Genomic DNA, 8730 nt, shown 5'->3' on the forward strand with positions numbered 1-8730 from the left:
CACAGCAGGGCGGGTCCCTGCCTGTGGTCTGGCTCACGTTGGGCTGTTCCAAACTGGAGAGAGTCTGTAGATGAGTACGAGACCCAGCGGCCTCGAAGATGCGGGCTGCCGGGACAGTGGACAGCGGGACAACCGCTCTGGAGCCAGGCACGACACGGGTCTCTGCTCCCAGGAGCTTTAAGGTCCCTGAAGTCCAGGAAGCCAGGCAATTTCGTCCCTCCCAGGCCATCAGCTCCATCTGCCCTGCGTTTGTTCAGTGTACCTCTTTTGCCAAACAGTTCGGAACGCGAGAAAGTTTGCACGGAACTTTTGGGAAGGTTCTCAAGGGGAGGGGGAAAAGAAAAAATAGTGGAGGGAGCTTGGGCTCGTCCGGGATTTGAACCCGGGACCTCTCGCACCCAAAGCGAGAATCATACCCCTAGACCAACGAGCCACGACAAGTATATACTCCCCACTGTTGCCCTGGATTTCATTTTCCGGTCAGCAATTGGCCGCCAGGCTACTCTGGAATTTTGTCTTCTGTTGTGATCATTATTTTTTTTGACTTGCCTAGTTTTCCCTTCCCTCTTCATGAAGTCTCACGCCTGACTCTAGCCCTAGCCTCGCTTATCCTTGCTGATTTACGTCCTGGACCCTTCCAGACGCTAGATGGGGTGAGGAGAGGCAGCTTTTCAGACTTCAGCCGGCTTTTCTGAGTTCCACCGCCCCCGCCCCGAATGGGTGTAGCCGCGAGCTCCAGTCTTGAGGGAACCGGATTGGAGCCCGAGGGCACGCGCGGGGTTCGGTTGCGACACTGTAGGGTCCTGAGCCCCTGGACAGACGAACAGAAAGTGGATCTGTCGCATGCTACTACTTCGTGCGAGCGTAAGATCCGAGGGCAGGACTGGTGGGCATCAAAATACGGGGAACCGGAGACGGTTGGAGGTGAACCAGTCTGGCGCGTGTTGGGCTATTCCAGAGCCCTCGCAGTTTTTCTGAATGAGAGTCAAGTTTTCCATCTCTCCACATTTGCTTAAATTGTTTGCTGCGTCTGGAATTCTCTCCCCAATCTCATCTCAATTCACGTCAGATCCTGTACCTCCTTCCTGATTCGGCTCGACATCTTTTCATGCAACTATTAAAATATATAAACAGCTAAATACATTTTTTAGACCTCTTTTTGCATGGATGTGTGTACAGAGTGGGTCAGACACTCGGGCTCAAGGTCACAGTTAGGGGGTTTGTTCCACAAATTAGTCCCGAAGGCCGCAGAGCACACACGAGTACGTATATTTATAGTCTATTGTGTAATAGGCCAACGAATGGTCTTGGGTCTCCGACCTTTATTTGAACCTCAGGCAGCTGGGTTGCCAATCAGAAGCCAAAACAAATGACATCTTAGAGAAGGAATCAAAACTTTGCCAGTTGGTTGGGAGAACTGTTGCACGCTTTAACAACCATGACTGACGGGGTCAACTTTTCATGACGTGATGTAAGGTCTGAAGAAGACAGAGAATGGAACAAACCGAATGCAACGGCTAGTCCAAAACATTAGCCCCTCCTTCGAGCCGGAATCGAACCAGCGACCTAAGGATAACTAGACAGGAACGTGCTACAGTCCTCCGCTCTACCAGCTGAGCTATCGAAGGGTGAACTGACTCATGCTCTGTGGAATCTCCTATTCAGGATATCGATAAACAGAGGTGGGTAGGAGATAATCCTAGTGGTTGCCAAGTGCGCATAGTAAAGTAACTATCTTGTGAGAACGTCCTGCATTCGCAGTTCATTTGCAGTTCTGGGGACGACCCTTCTAGAGTTGGATTCTCTTGCTTCACCGAGGGGCTTCCAAGCAGGGCCAACACGTGGGTTCTTCACAGGCGCCCCTTGAGCCCGTGGATCCCGAGGCCGCCCGCGGAGAGCGGGGCGAGTCTGTTCGCCCCGCGGGCTGTTGTCTTCACGTAGCGCGCGGACCCAGGGCCTTCCTGGCATGATGTGAGTCTAGAGTGGGAGCGGCTTACCCAGGCATCAGAGAACTGGGGGCTGGGGCGGCGGGACACACAATTTTGACCGCGCAACTCAGAGCCAGGGAGAGGGGCGCGGGCCTCGGGGCTCGAGTCCGGGCCTCCCCTCCTTTCCTCACTTCCTGCGCTCGCCTCCGAACCCAGCCAGCGGCAGCTCCCTTCCGCTCACACGTCTGCAGACGCTGGGACGGAGAGGATGTGGAATAGAGTCCACGCCGGTAAGCCCAGTGTTTCTGTGAGAACTGACTTTTGGTGAAAATATTTTTATGGTTTTCCAAACAGGACGCCACAGTTTCTTTGAGTCAATAACAAATTTAGTGACCCAACCTGAATGTTCTCCGTTGAGATCCTGAATCGTTCGAAAACCCACAGAAACATGAAACCTTGCCAGACTGACTGCCCACGTTCTCCCGGAAAGCTGACGCCGGCAGGAGGACCTCGTTGTGGGCTGCAAGGCTGCCCAGAGCGGGTGTTGAGGGCTCGATCCCATTCTCTTTCCCCACCGTCCTCATCCCGGCTCGGGTTCCGGCCGCCCTTCCGGCTGTAGCCGCGCGCGGGTCCGCACAGGCCCGCAGCGATTCCCTGAGCCTGTAATGCACTCCTTTACAGCCCAGGCAGCAACGCACCACTTGCACGCAGGCACAGGAACAACAGAGGAAGGGGCTCTGGAGGGCGGAGAGAAGATATAAAGAGCGGAATTTCCACAGGGATCAAGGTTACCGGAGGGAGGAAGGTGGGGAGTGAGAAAAATATTAAAGTAATAAGGGAGAGTGTCAAGGCCCCAGCGAGATTTGAACTCGCGACCCCTGGTTTACAAGACCAGTGCTCTAACCCCTGAGCTATAGGGCCTCACAGGCGGCAGTGTTAGCTCGTTCTTGAAAAGGAAGACTTTTATGCTGGGTTTTCATTAGTGTATCTGAGTGTTGGAAACCGGCAAAACCTGGATGTCGTTTCAATCTGTTTCCCAATAACTGAAATTCAGTCTTGCAGGTTCTTGCAGGGATCGCGCAATATTGAGGCCAATGACAGGACCGCCACTATTTTAAAACTAAGGAAATCTGCCCAACCCAACACAGTCTAACACAGTGAAAGACCTTTTTTTTTTCCCCCCCTCCCAGCAGCTGTTTGTGAAAATTAAGGGAAAGAGAAAGTTGCCTACCACAGGTCTCTGCCTTAAATTCCTTAGACAGAGGGACCTTTCTCACAGCTGAGTCTCAGCGCCAGAACAGGCATTCATTAATTCGCTATTTAATTAACCCCTGTATTTAACAGACACTGAATTCTAATTCTGTGCTAGGCTCTGAAATAGGAGCAAGGCATCCAGATATGGTCTTTATCTTGAAGTCACTGTCATGGTTTTGCGGAATAAAAGAACTTTAGTTTTCATGAAAGAGAACAAAAATAGCTGTGCCAGTGCAAGGGGGTTGTGGACAGTGCCAAGATTTACAAACTTATGGAGTGAGCCATCATAGACACAGGCCTTCAGGAGGGGATGGGCTTGAGCAGCACCTTGGAGGGAGATTAAAACTTAGACAAGTTTGAAGGCAGTGTGATCTCTGGAAGCAGAAAAGTTATGAGCAAAGTTAGAGAGAGACTGAAGCATATAAGAGGCCAAGGCAGAGAACCTTGGCTGGGGCAGATGACTGCCCTCCTGAGAGTGAGAGAAGGTAAGAAGACAGGTTAGTAGGAGAGAGAGAGATTTCTGGAATGAAGTTACATCGTTTTAAAAACTGAAAATGGAAACTCACCAAGCATAGATATACAGAATGAATTGAAGGGAAGGGAGACTAGAGTCAAGGGAACACCAGAGATTGGCCATGGTGCAAATGCTCAAACACAAAGCTGCAAGAGGGCAACAGTTATGGGCTGGAAAGGAAAAAAATGAATGGAGGAGATACAGGGAAGACAGATTCTGCTGAAATTAGATATGAATTAAGAGGAAATAAGAGACAATAAAGAGGAAAGAGTCAGGGATGACTCTCAAATACCATACCTCGAAGAAACAAGAAGATAGTTTCATTCATATATGACATTCTGGACAAAGGAAAAACTATGGACAAAGTAAAAAATCCGTGTTTGCCAGGGACTAGGGGGAGAGACGAATGATGTGCAAAACACAGGAGTTTATTTTAGAGCAGTGAAACTATTCCATTTGATACAGTGGATATATGTCATTATACATTTGTGAAAAACCATAGAATATGCAACACCAAGAGTGAACTTTAATATAAATTATGGTTTAGGGGGTGATAATAATGTGTCAATGTTTGTTCATCGATTGTAGCAAATTCTGGTGTGGGGTGTTGATGGTGGAGGAGGCTGGGGGTGGGGGCAGGAGGTATATGGGAATTCTGTACTTTCTCCTCAATTTTGCTCTGAACCTAAAACTGCTCTAAAAAATAAATTCTATTTAAAAACCCCACAATATTCTTGAATTTCTAATTTCTATGTACCTAATAATATAACTTCAAGATATAAAAAGCAAAAGTTGACAGAACTAAAAGGAGAAATAAAAAAATACACAATCACAAAAGAAACCAAAAAAAGAAAAAGAAAAGAAAAATACACAATCATCACTGGATATTTGAACAATCTTCTCTCTTAGTAAGTGATAAACAAGTAGTCAAAAATTCAGTAAAGACATCGAAGATTGGACCAACACAGTAACCAATATCTGGAATTAAGTGGTAATTGGACAGATTTCTAAAAAAAGAAATTTTGCATAAAGTTTACTATGTATCCTTTGATAGCTCGGTTGATAGAGTGGAGGACAGGAAGATGTATATCCTGGTAGATGTCATTAGGTCTCCCATTAAGGCTTAAAGGAGAATACAGGTATCTTGCATACTATGGTCAAGGGTGCAGACTCCACTTTGTCTAAGTCCATAAAATAGACATGGTAAGAAATACACGTGGATTTAGAAGATCAAATGAGATAGGCTGTAGATATAAACTGTGTTTATAATTTGTTTGGTTTCTCTGAATACTGAGCACAGTTGTTGCAGGATCTATGCCCCCAGAGTCATACAGAGGTCTATAGGAAGTCTCTGAACTTGGGAGACAAAGTATTCTACTTTTGAGAGTCAAACAAGAAAAAAGCCAAAAAGTAGTGGATGAGATTCCCTATTCTTGGACTAACATCTTGCAGGTGCATTGTTCCTGGACTTCAGACTTCCCAGGGTTCAAGTCTCAAGTTCTTTCACAGATGAGAAATATCCCTGGCAGTGAGTTTCCCTGTGACCTCAGGTAGTTATTTTGGACATGTGCAGAGCTTTCCATGTGGACCAGGAAAGGGTGAGGCTGCAAAAGTATTTCTCCTAGTGTCTCCTGAATAGTCATTTGTCATTATGTCATCCCAACATGGCCAGAGACCTCAGAAGGTAGCACCATTTGATTCCATTTTTATGTAGTTCACTTGAGACCTCTAGTGTTTCTAGAACTGGCATCCTTGGATGGACTGTCTATCCATGTCCTATGGGTGGTAAAATAGCCACTACAGCTCCCCAGTATTGGAAGGCCCATTTCTCAGTCCTTAACAGTAGGCTTCACTATTTTGCCAGCTGTTCCCTCTCATTTATAAATGAGGCCTCTCATTTATTCCTACTGCTCACATTGAGCACACATCTCTTCCTCAGACACTACTCTCAAGAGGTCTGTAGGTCTTTGACTCCTTCAGTTCTCCTTCCTCACTTCTATCAGAATTCCAAAATACAAACCTGATCTCTACTGCAGTGGTTCTCAAAGCATGGTCCCCTGATCAGTTGCACCAGCATCACCTAGCTACCTACTAGAAATGAAAATTTTCAGTCACCAGGTTTACTAAATCAGAAATTCCAGGAGTTGACTCCAGCAATCTGTTTTTTTAACAAGCCCTGTAGATGATTGTGATGCATGCTAGCTTGAGAACCACTGCTCTACTGCTTAAAACTTGGCACCTCCCTCTCCAGTAATCTCTCTCCATACCAGAAGGGAGCTCCAGCCCCAATATGCTTACACCTATACCTTTGAAAATGCATTTTGGTTCTTTTTCAGAGATCCCACAGAGGATCTCAGAGTTAGTAATCTTCCTTCCACGCCTGCTCCCTTCACTTTTGTGTTGAAACTTATGGGATTTCAGGAAGAGACCTGTGTCCAATTCCCCCCTTTTAAAGGACACCAGTCATATTGGATTAGGGCCTACACTAAGTACCTCATTTTAAATTAAGTTGATTGCCTCTGTAAAGACCCTATTTCCAAATAAGGTCACATTTTGAGGTACTGGGAATTAGAACTTCTATATATCTTTTTTGGGGAACACATTCCATCCATAACAAAGACCATGGAATTTTATGGGAGGCTCTTCTGAATATACCTTTTATGTGTCCTGAAAACCTCCAGTATCATCATGGGATTAATTTTCCCTTCTCTTGGGAAGCATAAATGAGTAAGAGATGATGACTATTGTCTATTTTTAAGAAGTTAAGCCAGGTCTGGGGGCTTCTTCCCTGATATAGACTGTATATTTGCAAGAGAGAGTGAAACATAGAACATGAACACATACACATCCCTGTTTAAAGCCTCTTTGTGGAAATTTGCCCCCAAATATTATTAATTTTATCAAATGAAGGACGTAATTGGATGTCACCAGGGAGCCACAATTTCTGCCCTTGGAAGGCAGAAAACTGGCCCAAACATCAGCCAGACTTGCTGAGATAGTCACCTATTTTTCTCCGCAAGTCTAGGCAATAGTTGTGAATTAAATCCTCTGCTACTGCCACACACTAGCAAAAGAGAAACATTTCAACATATTGGCTTTCTGTAATTTCCACTTCGTTGTAATCAAAAGGAGCAAGAGATCCTTTTCACATCGAGACCGTGGAAATTCGAGTTTGGTGGACCCTAAGACAGAAGCTCTAACGTTTGAGGTGTGGCTACTCTTCCCTGTGTCAAGAGGAGTGGGAGTGGGAATCTATTTTTCTCGCCTGTTCTGGCCCTGCTTCCACGCTCCTGACCCGAGACCTGAAGGCTTGGGCAGCAGGAGAGGATGAGGAGCGGAAGCACACTGAGTTCTCAGGAATTAGAGCACCAGCCTGTGCTCAGACTCTAGGCTCTGTACCTAAGGAAGGGGACAGGGGGGAGGGGGCAGGGGAGGTCCCCATCATCTCCTTACCCGTTCGCTAGTGACAACAGCCGTCACGTGGCGGACCGCACGCCTAAGACAGCGCAGGGGAAAGGGGCCTCAGAGATCTGTGTTCCAAGGGAAGGTACCGATCCAACTTGAAAGGGACGCAGGATTCGGGGAGGAAGACAGCGGGCTCCGCTCGGTCCTAGAAGGAGCCGGCTTGGTGTAGCGCCGACTACCTGCTCGCTGGGTCTCAGGGAGCAAAAGGCAACTAGGAGACAAGAGTTTTTCTTGGTTCTTTAACGCACAGCCTACGCCTTCAAGAGATGCGAAGACTCACCTCCCGGTTTCAGAACCGAAAAGTATCAAACTCAAAAATTAGCAAAGAACTGAAGTCGAGGCGCGAGGTGGAGCCAGGGACAGACAGCTTTGTTGTTCTCAGTTGCACACCACCGTCATGAGCCCTACCCCCAGGCAATCTGGAGCCTAAATCAGAGAGTTCACTGGTCCGCTCCACAAATAAATAAACCGTGGGGCGCTTACTGGGCGCCTGGCCGATGCTGACGTGACCCCGTGCCTTTTGGAAGATGTTACGGTCTAGATCCCAAGAAATTTGCTTCCGGAGCTGCCAGTTTGTTTTGAAGATCTTTCCTGGAGTGAGAAGAGCTGTTCAGGGTGGGAGCAAACAGGTTCGAATCCAAGGGCAGCGGAAGAGAGAGACAATAATTTACTTAGCGTCCTTCGTTGATATTTAGACTCAGGGTTTAGAGTTGGGAGTATAGAAAACGCTGAAAGTTTCGGGCAAAATGATATAATTAGTAATTATGGAGAGAAACACTTTATATCCTTGGTAGTGTGGCCGAGCGGTCTAAGGCGCTGGATTTAGGCTCCAGTCTCTTCGGAGGCGTGGGTTCGAATCCCACCGCTGCCAGTGTCTTTTTAACTAGGAAATAGCTGCTGATGTTCTCCTTCCGGTTAAACGTTCTGTAATTCCACGCAGGGGGTCCCCTAGTATCTGACCTTTTTGAACATTGAGCTCTGGACTGGGGGGATGAGACCAGTGAATGAATGATTCACACATAGCTTCCCCCAAGGGAGCTCACGGGTCAGTCTGATACGCAGACCACCTTCCGATCCACGTGCTGTTTGGAAGGGATCCCATAAGGTCTTGCCAAAGGGATGACATTTAAGCTGGGGCGTTCAAGTCGTGAGAGGAGAGGTAAAGAATCTTAGAACCTTGAAAGTACAGGGTGTGTCCTGTAAAGCGGGGCACGGAAGTGAGCAAGGAGTGAAGTGAGCCTTCCCAAGTAATCACTCGGAATACTTTCCTAAGTATTCACTCGGAAAAAATCGGGCAGCCCCACACAGAGCCGAAGAGAAAGCATTTAGGCGGTTGCACACAGCACCGAAGTGTCCGTGTGGTTCCTGTTGCTGTCTTTCAGCACCCTACTGTGTTTCCCACAGGATGTTCTCTTATTTCTCCACCTGCCGCTGGTCTCCCCACTACTAGGGCAACCCCCTCTGTCACTCACCTTTCATCTCTCTCTCCAAGGACCACCGTTTGGACAGTGAAGGAGATACTTAATCAGGAATTGAATTATCAAGGGAGGAGGGGGCAGGACGGGGGGT

At 47.4% G+C, this 8730-nt stretch overlaps 1 long non-coding RNA gene and 4 other non-coding genes across 5 annotated transcripts; 2 read left to right on the top strand and 3 right to left on the bottom strand.

Annotated features, from left to right (window-relative positions):
- Positions 1-233: 233 nt before the first annotated feature.
- Positions 234-3821, top strand: LOC109376453 (uncharacterized). Its single transcript, XR_002122735.1, has 2 exons — positions 234-1971; positions 2283-3821. It is a non-coding gene; the product is annotated as an uncharacterized LOC109376453 (long non-coding RNA).
- TRNAP-UGG (transfer RNA proline (anticodon UGG)) lies at positions 362-433 on the bottom strand. The gene has a single exon. It is a non-coding gene; the product is annotated as a tRNA-Pro (tRNA).
- On the bottom strand, positions 1539-1628 carry TRNAY-GUA (transfer RNA tyrosine (anticodon GUA)). The gene is given in 2 exon segments: positions 1539-1574; positions 1592-1628. It is a non-coding gene; the product is annotated as a tRNA-Tyr (tRNA).
- TRNAT-UGU (transfer RNA threonine (anticodon UGU)) lies at positions 2777-2849 on the bottom strand. The gene has a single exon. It is a non-coding gene; the product is annotated as a tRNA-Thr (tRNA).
- A 4129-nt stretch (positions 3822-7950) lies between the features above and the next one.
- TRNAL-UAG (transfer RNA leucine (anticodon UAG)) lies at positions 7951-8032 on the top strand. Its single transcript has one exon. It is a non-coding gene; the product is annotated as a tRNA-Leu (tRNA).
- The last annotated feature ends 698 nt before the right edge of the window (positions 8033-8730 follow it).

The sequence above is a fragment of the Hipposideros armiger genome, unplaced genomic scaffold, assembly GCF_001890085.2.
Source record: "Hipposideros armiger isolate ML-2016 unplaced genomic scaffold, ASM189008v1 scaffold_1132, whole genome shotgun sequence".
NCBI classification, from domain to species: domain Eukaryota; kingdom Metazoa; phylum Chordata; class Mammalia; order Chiroptera; family Hipposideridae; genus Hipposideros; species Hipposideros armiger.